The following is a 12203-nucleotide window of genomic DNA, read 5'->3' as shown; positions in this document are numbered from 1 at the left end:
CAAATTGTACTGGATTAAGCCACATAAAGCTATATTTTGATAAATAAACAAGCCTTGAGTATTTGAGATGAAGTTAGTTCCCCCACAAAGATAAGTGTCTACCTAGCAGCCAGAAAAATTATTCCAGTATAATCAATGTTTGTAAGTAAGTCACTTCTCAACCCTTCCATTCAAACACTTGAGTTGTGCTAAGAATCAGCAAAGAAAGGTCAAATTCTGATTTTTATGCAATGCTATATGCCAGCAAGACAAAGCAATTTAAAAAACAACCGTATTGTACTAGGTTTTCTCATTACAAATAAAATATCCTAGATTGAACCTTGTTGTTCAAGTAGCACACAGCAGTGAAAACTATTTGGTCACCCCTTACTGTGAGAAATTCAGAATAAAACAAAAAATACCAGATCCACAAAGATAGCAACTAAATGTAAAAAACAAATGCCTTCGGTTGCTGCCCTATTTTCCCTGTGAGGGAAGCATGTGAACGTGGTGAACTACAGATTTATTTTTTCAAACCAAGTAAGGGATGACCACACAGATATTGGCTGATGAAAATAATTACATGGATGATCTTACGCCAAGATTTTTAATTCAGATGAATATTTAGGGTAATCTCTAGTGTGGTTATTTATAAGATAAAGGAATTAATTGTCCTCCTGAAAAAATTAATGGTTCAATAAAATGTCAACTTTGTAACTCAGGCGATTAAGGTTGAATGGCCAGTGTAAGGTAGATCTATTCTTTTAGGGCCTGATCCAAAGTCCATTGAGATTCCTAACGACTTTCACAGGCTTTGGATCTGGCCTTTGGAGCCATCCCAGATTGTTATTTTTCGTTAAGACATTTTCACTTACATTAGAAGCACATTTTATTTTACCTACTTTACCTCTGTCAAGTCCTTTCTTGCCTCTTCACCCATTAGACATTTAGAAACGATTTTAAAGTCATTTTACTTTCCTTTGCATAACTGTTCTAGCAGATTCCCCATGGCATCATGCTTCAAAACTCACATACATTAACCCCAGAAATCTGAATGTTCTGGACAAGTCTAGCTCCAACTATCTTCACTTTCTCTCTATCATCAACAGCTTCCTGGAGAGCCAGTCCTCTGACAGTAGCCAATGCTTTTTCAATTTCCAGAGCTTAGTGTTAGTTGTGAGTAGATTTTAATGCTTTCTCTGCTCAGGAAGCCATTTAAACTGATGGAACTGGAGAAGCACTACTTATGCCCAGACACTGCAACAAGCTCTGCATGGGCAGACTCTTGCATCCAAACATGGAGCCCCGTGACTTCAATAAGACTTCATAGGTGTTCTCCCTCATGAAACTTGTTGCAAGGTTGAGGCCTTACTTAGTATACCCTATCCTTCCTTCTGAGAATTGATTTTGCTTGGTAATCTCCTATATAGTTTGGGTCTGCAGACAATTCTGCGAAGGTGAAAAGAAGCTTAGCATACCATAACTGTATTGCTTTTTCAATCTGTACTAACTGGCGACTCCTCCTAGGAGTCTTGTAATAGATTAGAGAGAGGTGGACAAGAAACAATGGTGTTTGTGGGGTAGGCTCTATATATCCTCATCTAGAACATTTGGAGTCACAAGATGATATTTAAGCAGCACCCAATGGTTAACTAGTTTAAAAGGTTCTTGGGACTTGTGACGAATGGTACACAACTCCTGCAGTAGAGATCTTCTGAAAAAATATGTTCAGAAAATTCCAGGTAGCAACATGTGACTTTCCTTTGTCTAATTAATCCTACATACATGTTTAAAGCATAATCAAAATTCTTCTGAAACTCATTTGAAAACCCCGATATTAATCTTCATACTTCACTTCAGAGTATAAGCTGAACATCAACTGTGAACAGGAAGGAATTCCTCATCTGCATGCATCCCTAATGATACAGCATTGCATAATTCCCCACGTGCATTTTCTAGTGGGATTTTCACTTTCTTCTTAGCATCAAATATAGACCAATTCCAAAATTAGGATATTGGTCTAGATGGTCTAAGGGAGATACCTGAAAACAATGGTTCTAATGTGAATAGACTGTTTTCAAAGCTTAATTTAAATTATAGGACTAATTACTTGCTACATTCTATTATAATTTGCATATACATTTGTGCACAACCAAAATCCAACCACAGAAATTTAGCAAAATCCAACTGCTTATATTCTAATCTAGGGTAATTCAAATTATGATTTTTCAAAAGTTAAACAAAAAAAGCTTTATGAAGAGTTTGAGATCTTGCCTGCAAACTTTCATGATTGTGTCTTGCCCCCCTCAACACAGGCACATGCTGCAACGTATATTTAAATAAAAATCGGTTTCTCTGCATGTGAAATCTCAATACAAGATCCACACACCCATGCGCAGAACAAGTGGCAACCTACCCTACCTTCAGAAAAAGTCTTTGTACATAAATAGATTTTGTATGATCCCCTTGAAGAATCTACATATTCTAGGTTCTGTCCAACTAAAGGGAAACAAAGGGAATGAGCCATTTATTTCCTGCCCAGTTGTACTAGAATTGGTCTAGCTTCAGGTAACTTTACAAGGCTACGATTATTTGTACATATTAGAATATTATGCAGCTTGGGAGATGAACTCTTAAATTGCATAGCTGTTTATTATGTTGGGTTTGAACCCTTTTCTACATTCTCTTAACTGCCTGATTAATTGTATATCATGTATATTTGCTTATGGATCTAATTGGGCCAGTTGACCTCAGGATAAGGCTGGACACAAAATATCTTAGCTGTTTGGCAGTTTACCAATGCTATAGCATCTTAAATTCTCCCCCTTCCCCACTCCCCCATTACAAAACAGACAATGCTCAGAAGTGTAGTGCAGGTTCACTGGGACGTGATGTCATTTTGCAAGGATTACCAGCATTGTTTTAAAGATGCCCCTGAGGAAAGATGAAGAAGGTGGCAATGTGATCTCAGAAATTGGAACGGAAAGCTTTTAATTCCCAGTTGCAATTCTATTGTCAATGATTGTTGTACATGTTATTTTCCTGCAAACTATTAAAATCTAAACAAAATATATAATACAAATAAATGACAGTACTTCATTCATACTTTGGGAAAGAGGCCAGACGACAACTATTGGTTTCACAGAAGTCAAAGACCAGCTTATACTGCATAAACAAAGGTAGTTTAATTATAGTCTTGATGACCCACGTTGGTTTTTTGTTTTTAAGAGGACTAATTAACTTGTATCTGGAATAAAATTATAGAATCTAGAATAGTAGTTAGAATCTTTCTGCTAATGCAGAAAACAACATTTGACACTGAAGCAGTTTTTGATATTTGGTGTACTCCAATGAAACAAAACATGTGCTTAGCACAATATTCTGAACTGTATTAGCAATAGAAAAGTTAGCATCAATCCCAATATCTTTGTATTACCAGAAATTCAAAATAGTACACAAAAATACCTTAGCACTTCACCAGTGTCTTGTGATTAAAACTGAGGTTTCTTATTGGAACCATAATGCATGGTCCAGAGAAACAAAGAGGTTCAATATTTAAATTTGTGGAATAAAGTAAACAAAGCCTGATCACAATGAAACACTTGTAATGAAAATGTCTCCAAATGCCATATTGCCTAAGGGAGCAGAGAGACACCAACTGACCACAATTCTTTGTTGCCACACTGGAATGGAATGGCTTTAATTTGAAGTCCCACATGCCCCAAAACAACGTACCTGCCTGGTACATGGGGCAATATCTGCAGCTCACTCATTCCCTTTGGAGTGAAAATGCACTTAGCAGTTGTAATTGGTATCCTGTAGCGGATAATAATGATTAAGAGATATGGCCCTGATCACACCTTATTTTTGGGAAGCCATGCTCAGTTCTTCTAAAGCATACTCAAAGTGTTAGCAAGCCCTATTTGTTGATTTTTACCTTTCCTTGATCCCTTAAGAGTAGAACAAAGCGCATCTTCGAGTTCTTTACACTTTTTTTTAGAAGATCAGATTCAATTTACACTTTTTTGATGAATCAGGTGCTACCCATTAAATAGGATAATTTGGCCCCATGTTACTTATTCAGCAGTTATGCACATACATTACCTGTGGTGTTATCTACTTACAGTTATGTTATCCGGCTGTTTAATGTCTCTGAATTGTATTGGGTTTGAGAAAAGATGTAGTTCCTTTTATCCAGACAAAAGATGGAAGCTAGCTTCATTTCCTTGTAGTTTTCCTGTTTTGATAACACATGCATTATGACGTTATTCAGCAATTGGATGGTTAATATTCTACTCATTTGTAAAACTTATGCCTTAAAAGAACAGTTGATCAAAGCATTTATATTTCTTCAAGTTCTTTGGCAGCTATTGAAAATTTCATAAATACAACTCAGCTGAAAGCACAGAGTTACCATAACATCTCTACAGAGAGCAATTAATTGTCTACATTTATTTTTAGACTTATAAAATGCACTCGAAGAAGTACTCTATGGGTAAATATGTCTTCCTTTAAAATATATACATTATTGTATACTTTGTTTTGCTGGACATTCATTCACTCGAGAGCAGAAAGCATTTGGGGTGAGTTGGGCATGCTGCGACTTTGAAGGCCGTATATTTCCGTTCTACTCCTACAATGTCATGCATGTATACAATAAGTAGTATTCACAATGTTAAAGTTTATGGTGATATAATAGAAAATATTGATCCCATCAATACATCAATATCAGTAGTTGAGGGTTACATAAAAAACCTAGCCCATTTCATAATGCTTTAAAAACATAAGCCTAGGAAATATAAGAGCCCGTAATGACCATAGTTTATTGCTTGCCTGATAGAATAAGCAGTCAAAAACTACTTTCATACCCCACTCATCCACCCCTGCCTGTTTTTTTGAAGTATACCTATTGTTGCACATTGCAAAAGGTCACTTTTCCTACACTGGATGAATGAGAGATCAACAATATACATACTAAAAATTTCTACAGCAGTTTACTCATTCAAAGCATTCTACAGACATTGACTTATTGACAAAAGATCTCTGGGAGGTAGGCAACTGCTGGAGCACATATAGTGGGTTAGTAGCAGAGTCATTGCAACAACTCAGCAACACTTGGTTATCACTTTCATGCCTTTCCTGCTGGACTACAGTGCCTGTCTGGCAAGTTGAGTTAGATACTTATGTGGAAATACACATAAAAAACTTGGATCATGCAGCTTTTGTTTGGTGTTTCTAGTTACTTGACTCCCCTTCAGTATCTGCACTGGGGAAATAAATGTATTAACAAATTGATCTCCCTACCAACCTCCATGCAATCAAAAAGGCTTCAGCTTGTAACAAGGAATATCAGCTAAGAATGTAGTATAAATACAATTAAATTCAAACATTTAGAAGCAGAGGCCACATTTATTTTTTTCAGACACACTTTCCACATGTATCATTAAATGAGATTCTTGTCTGTTAATATGGATATGCAGGTGCCTAGCTAGCCATGTAGGGGTGCAAAACAGTGGGCAACATTCAGAGGTAATGCATAAGCTAGATTCTCCTCAATTTCAAGGAAAACAAAAATAAAGCACAATCACTTTTTCATTAGTGGCTAGACATACAGCATCTGAGTTAAGCAAAAATGTAACAAAAACAAGCCTTTCCCCACAGCTTACAATACAGTTGGGGTGCTTCCATTTCAACCAACTCCCTTAGCCAAAAGAAACACTCTCCCAATTACTGTCTCATTCTATCCTTTTATGTGGCTCAGAACACCTGGCAGTGAATTGCTATTTTCACATAATTAGTCTTTAATCTTTACCGGTTGCATTATCACCTGTTCCACTTGCAAATCCCTGGCCCTGCTAGTGTCTCCAATTAGCATGCTCTTACTCATCTCCCTCCAGCAGGTTGTGGAGAAGCAGCATTTCCACTATGGAATTAACTCTCACCTGGAGTACTTGCAGGTTTTGTCATACCCAGGGTTACACTTCCAGTTTAAAAAAATAATTGCCTTCCTTACATTATATCCATAGTGTGTGGTCAAATGTTGTGCTCTCTTTATGGAGCAGGTGGTTCCTGGGTTGAGAGGAAACAGACACTCTATTCCTTACATTATATTACCAATGTACATATTATAAGCCTCCCTAAGATGACTTAGAAATGTTACATAAATGACAACTAGATCAGCTAAAATATTCTTTAGTTGCTGTTTATTAACTGGTTATTAATAGATATGTGCTATGGTGCACCTTTGAAGAGTTATATTGCTTAGGCTCCAGCCTCAGGCTGGACATTTAGGCTGTAATGTTATACCCCATGAACCCGAGATAGCTCACACAGGCCAGCCACAAGTGTCTAATTGCAGTGTAGCCATACCCACAATGATTGGATCATCCTTCCTCTTTCCCTGCCTCAAGCATTGGATATACTGTAGGGTCCAGGCATGGCTATTTCCTTACCTGCTTCATAAAATCAGACAGAGATGGAAGCATCCCAATAAATCGCCAAACACATACTCTTGTCATTGAATGATTGCTTCCCACAATACATTCTAAGGTGTTCTGTGCAATCTAGTTTTTAAAAGGTTTCTAGAGTGGGGGCTTCCATTATCTCAGTTGGAAGACTATTTCACAGTCCTTCATTTAGTCTATTTGTTTTTTTCCCCCTTGAAATTCAGGCCAGTTCTTGTCATTATAGCTTCCTGCCCATGCCATGCTAAATAATTCCTCCCTCTCTTCAAAAATTGGTGATTGTCATCTGCTTAGCCTGTCTGAGACATTGGCAGAGTGGGCGTAAGAAAGCTTCAGTCCTGTAATGAGCTCTGCAGGACTTCAGTGGATCTCTGTGTGGGCACCAGGGTCTATCTGCCAGCCTGCATGGAGCTCATTTCAGCATCAGGGCATAAGGTAGCCAGAGGGGATCTAATTTACATATTAATTCTGAATTTGGCCTCGTTAGTCTAAGGGAGTTTGAATAATTAAGGAAATCTAAGAGAAATCCAAGTAAATGTACAGTGAGTCAAAGTTTCTTTAACACATTAAAGGGCCTGGCCTAAAGTGTCTGTTTGCCAACTTAGACACCCCCTAGACTTTCTTAAGCTGAGTGCAACACAGCATCTCAGTTGTTCAGTCTATCAGTGGATGACTACAAACATCTTAAATGCATTCATGTTTAATTCAAGCTCAAAATCATTGTCCCGTTTAATAGGTGAGGATAATGAGATTCATTTAGCTTCAGTGACCTGCTTGTTTATCCTGTTTCTTTTGAGAGTTGAGAACTATTTATGTATCTTCAGAGGAAGAGAAGATGGATGTGCCCTACTTCGCTAAATGTATTGATAAATTTAAAAAATGTTAAGAAGCTATTTCCACCACACACACACACACACACACACACACACACACAAAATAATAACAGTAAACTTTATTTTGCTTGGTTTGAGTCTATTAACTCCTGGATAAACATGGAAAAATCTGATTTGCACTTCTGGGTAGAAAATTCCTGGATCTTTTTCTATCTTGCTCTGCAAGTGTTGATATTGACCTGCAGGCCAGTTCTGAAATCCAGTAGCACTTGTCCAAACAAACAGTACATGTTCACTAGAGCTCCTGTGCAAACAAAGTATAAAATACAATACCAGTTACAGGTTTCTCATTTGTTCATCTAGTTAAACAAGCTTAGGGATGTATATTTTAACTAAATCTGTTTTCAGTCACATTAAAGATAGAAATCAATCATAGTTTGAGGTTTATGGGGTAAAATATAATATTTCTTATTGAATTTATAATATTGATATTACTTTTCTTCTGGTCCTGGTTCACCAAGCAATCTTCCAGTATCACCCACAGCATTTTGGTCCAGATCCATAAAATGATTTGGGCAACTAACTGCCACTTTAGATACTTACATCCAATATTTAGGCACCACTGCTCAGCTGCCACCAAATCCGGCTGTAAGTGCCTACATTTCTGCCTTTGGTCATGCACACTGTCACCTGTCTTAACGGCTGGTACCTCTCTTATGCCTAGGCCCCAGTGGGCTCCTCAAACTAGGCATTCCTCCACCTAATTTCCCTGCTGGGTCCAATCCAGCAGGCATGCTCAGGCCACTCTTAATGACACAAAAAATGATGGGGGGGAGAAAGATGCTAGGAAGTGACAGCTGTGGTCTCCATTATAACTTTTGCCTAATGGTTAGGATGCATGACATCCTGGTTCAGTTCCCACCTCTGGCTGACATGTGGAAGGGATCTGAACGTAGGCTTCCCACCTCTCAGGTGAGTGTTCTAACCACTGGACTATAGAGTAATTTCCCCCCTCACTCTGGCCCACTGCATATTTAGTTAGTTATACACAGTGGAACAGCTTCAGTGGTTAAAGCAGTCACCTGAGATGGGAAAACCAAGATCAAATCCCTGCTCCACCTCAGTTCTAGAGGAAGGGGCAAGCTATCTTAGGCAGCTCCCCACTCAGCTTGCTGTCTTTTGTGGATCCATGTCTTTTCCTAGCTCTGAAACTATAGGGATGCTGGGTGCCTAACTCAGGGCTGTGGATTCCACTGGATTTCAACATGCCTAAAAGTTAGGCGCTGCAATGCTGAATGTTGCACTGCCTAGGTCTCTCTGTAGAATTCTCTCTTTCCCAAAATAACTTTCTGGTTTTGTTCCCCCCCACCACCTCCAATTATATATGTCTCAGGTCAAATACTGTTTGATCTGCTTGATGCTGGTGGAAAAAAAGGCATATGCATATATTCGCCTACTTCTCTGCATTGCAGCATCCTACACAATGGGGATGGACCTGAACAGCAAAATTCAGGTCTAGATCTGGATATCAAACCACCCTCTCCTGCAAAAAGTTCTCGACTGATCAGATCTAATTCAGCCCATTATAACGGTAAAGACTAGCTTAGAATTGAATCTAGGGGCAGGTCTTCACTACCTGCCAGATTGGCGGGTCTAAGGCCTGGTCTACACTGGGGGGTTGGGATTGATCTAAGATACGCAACTTCAGCTACAAGAATAACATAGCTGAAGTCGACGTATCTTAGATCAACTTAGAATCACTTACTTCGCATCGCGTGGGATCGATGGCCGCCACTCCCCCGTCGACTCCGCTTCCGCCTCTCGCCATGGTGGAGTTCCAGAGTCAACAGCAGAGTGATTAGGGATCGATTTACACTACACTAGATGTGATAAATCGATCCCCTATAGATTGATCCCTACCTGCCAATCCGGTGGGTAGTGTAGACGTACCCTTATTGGATTCTGGACTCCTGAAAAATGTAGATGAGGTTGGATTAGGGAATTTAGTTTTGATACATCATATATCATATCACATATCCCTAGAGCCAAATCTTTCTGTATATTGATCTACAGTTAGTTAATATATCTATGTATTTGTTTAGTTCTGTGCAAAAATTCATAGGACGCTTATGGAAATGCCCTATATAATTGGTTAGGAATAATAGTAGCAAGATTCTAGGACTTTATCTATAAGCAATTACTCTAAAATCTTATAGAACAGATATTATTGCCTATGTTTTCTGAATCCTGGAGAATTTTACAGCAATTAATTTTCTAGTAAATTCTTTAGGATGGTTCAAAACCTCTGTGGAAAGGTTACAAATCTATATACGAATTTTTAGAATTCTATACAAATTTTCCACAAGGGTAAAAAAAGAAAAAGCATGAACTCAGAATTGTAATTTTTTTTACAAATGGGAAATTACAGACTAAGTCCCCAGACATGTATATGAGTACTTTACATGTGGGAGTAATTGTACTGACTACTCTGCTGAACAGAGTTAATCTCATGTGCATACGTGTTCGCAAGATGTTTGGCAAAAGGTCTGATTCTGCAAGATGCTGAGTTCAATGGGAGTTTTAGGGATGCTCAGCAGTTCCCAAGAGGCACCTCAACTATCTGATCGGAAGCAATAAAGGCAGGCAGGAGATGAACAAACCGCTTTCCATATAATCAAACTAAGGTAGATACTCACCATGCTTTGCCTACTGTGCAAATTACCTTCACTCTGGTGCTTTCAAACATCTCTACTTCTTCCAGCCATGTTTACTGATGTTTATATTTAATCTGAGTCATACTGTGCAGTTCATTAATAACACAAACCTCAACTGCCATTCCTCGGTGCTCCTGAGAGATATTACAAATAAGGCTATGCAAAGGGGGGGAAATGAATCTGACCTAAATCAACAGGTTTCCTCCTAACTTGGAAAAAGCTGCTTCTATGTTTTCTTAGGGTAGAAGTCTGTTAGTTTAGCTCAATGTCACTCAAACTCTAAGGGTTAAAAGGCCATAGCTTGTTTACCTTAGGTTTTGATATTAACCAGTTAAAAAGATGGAGAACCAGGCTATATGACTCTGAAGAATGGTATCTGAGAAATAAAAAATGCAATATTTCAAAAATTAAACAAACGCCTTACTATTATTTATTGTCCACTTTTTTATATAATCAATAGAACAATAAATCACAAGAGGATTAAGGGCATCCATAAATCATTTTCAGATGTGAAGTCAGCATTCAGATCTCCAAGCCTCAGAAAGGAAAGATCAGTTTTAGTTCCAGCCTGCTCTCATTTTCCAACCTGAGACATCACTGGAATTGGCATTGCTGACCACAAAATACAATAGGAAAATTGTGGGCTGTGAAAAAAAAATGCGAGTCTGAGCTGCTAAGGATCAGTCTTTTGTCACTACTTTTTATTATGCCATCCCATCTAGGAGAATAGCATATTAATCAAACTCTGTTTTTAAAAAACCTAGGCTAACTCTTGTCCTCTCTCTTTAGATCAAAAGCATATATATGAAAAATGTTTGTGATGAATCTGCCATTTCTTTCAAACCTACTGAGTAATTTTTTCCCTTCTCTTTATGAAATCAAATAGGACTCGAACTCCTTTACCAGACTTTTATGTGAAACCTCATCTTGGTCCTAATCAAGATTATACTGCAACACCAACTCAGTCCAGTTTACTAGCTCTTCGGTCATGTCAATCAACTTCAAAGGACTCAAAGATAAAGTTTCAACTGCACTGTATCAGACTGAAGATATTGTGTACAATTACCATCTCTGATTACACACTATGGGCAAGATTCTTCACTGACATAAATAAGCATAACTCAATTGAAGTTATCTACCTCTTCCAGAGAAGATTACTAAGAGGTTCTCTCTTAAAAATAAAAATTAAAAAACAAACAAAAAAACCCCCAGCATTTTAATAGTCACTGTCTTGGATCTCAATCTGAAAGAAAGCTCTAAAAAGTATGCCTTTATCACCACTCTAAAATTTGCCTTACCTTCCTAACAAACCCCAGTAACTGGAGAATTAAATGTATATCAAAGGAGATAATGATTTCATGATATAAGGCCTCACTTACAGCACTGTAGATATTGGCCTCAGATTTTTAAAAGGACATCAAAGTCTTAGAAAGTGTTTTGACCTCTAGATCTGATTATTGCAACACAGTTCACTCAGGGGTGAAATTACTGACCTTAAAAAAAAGCTCCAATTGGTTTAAAATATAGCAGCTGTCTACTTACTAACACAGGCAACAGAAACCTCACTCCACTATGCTGCTCTTTATACTGGATTACTGCTGAATAGCCAATGAGATTCAAGGTTTCTCTCCTGATCTTCAAAGTCCTCCATAACAACAACCAGAGCTGCATAAGGGACTGCCTTTCTGCTGCAACTTTGATTGTCCTCAGCAAACTACATTATACTAGAACAATGGATTTTCAACCACAGTTATTACCTTTGCCCTCCTCCCACTTATTCTTTGCAACTAGAGCTGTGCAAATGACTGATATTTCAGTGTAGTGAAGGAACTGAAATATTAACAAAATAATAATTTGGGATCAAACAAACCATTTTGTTTAACTACAAATTAAACATTCTTTTGTTTTTAGCTTTAACTATATATAATATTATAAAAATTGCATATATAAAATCAAATCAAAATTCATTTAGATTTTTTCTTCAATGAAACAGTTCGGTGAAATTGTTTCAGTGGACCAAATATGCTTTTTATCAGCTAAAAAAGATTTTGCATGAAAAATCTTACCTAGTTCTAATTTGCTACATTTACTTGCTGGGTCTTGCTTCGAAGTAGATTGTAACCTCTTCAGGGAAGGGCTTGCTAGGTTTTTTGTACAGCTACTAGCACAATGGGCTTTCTGATCCTGATTGTGACCATTGGGAATTACCACAA

The 12203-nt window shown here is 37.8% G+C and overlaps 2 long non-coding RNA genes across 3 annotated transcripts in view; both read right to left on the bottom strand.

Moving 5' to 3' along the window:
- LOC123377695 overlaps positions 1–5738 on the bottom strand; it is a 120408-nt gene extending 114670 nt beyond the window's left edge. For both annotated transcript variants that reach the window (XR_006582279.1, XR_006582280.1), the window contains exons 1-2: positions 5646–5738; positions 4104–4216 (exon numbers count right to left, since the gene is read on the bottom strand). This is a non-coding gene — a long non-coding RNA (uncharacterized LOC123377695). The remainder of the gene's footprint in view (positions 1–4103; positions 4217–5645) is intronic.
- Positions 5739–7415: 1677 nt separating this feature from the next.
- Positions 7416–11533, bottom strand: LOC123377119. The gene is made up of 3 exons (XR_006582093.1): positions 11484–11533; positions 9042–9246; positions 7416–7580 (listed from the first exon to the last, which is right to left on the bottom strand). It is a non-coding gene; the product is annotated as an uncharacterized LOC123377119 (long non-coding RNA).
- Between the last annotated feature and the right edge of the window lie 670 nt (positions 11534–12203).

The sequence above is a fragment of the Mauremys mutica genome, chromosome 9, assembly GCF_020497125.1.
Source record: "Mauremys mutica isolate MM-2020 ecotype Southern chromosome 9, ASM2049712v1, whole genome shotgun sequence".
NCBI classification, from domain to species: domain Eukaryota; kingdom Metazoa; phylum Chordata; order Testudines; family Geoemydidae; genus Mauremys; species Mauremys mutica.
This window is presented reverse-complemented; position numbering and strand designations above follow the sequence as displayed.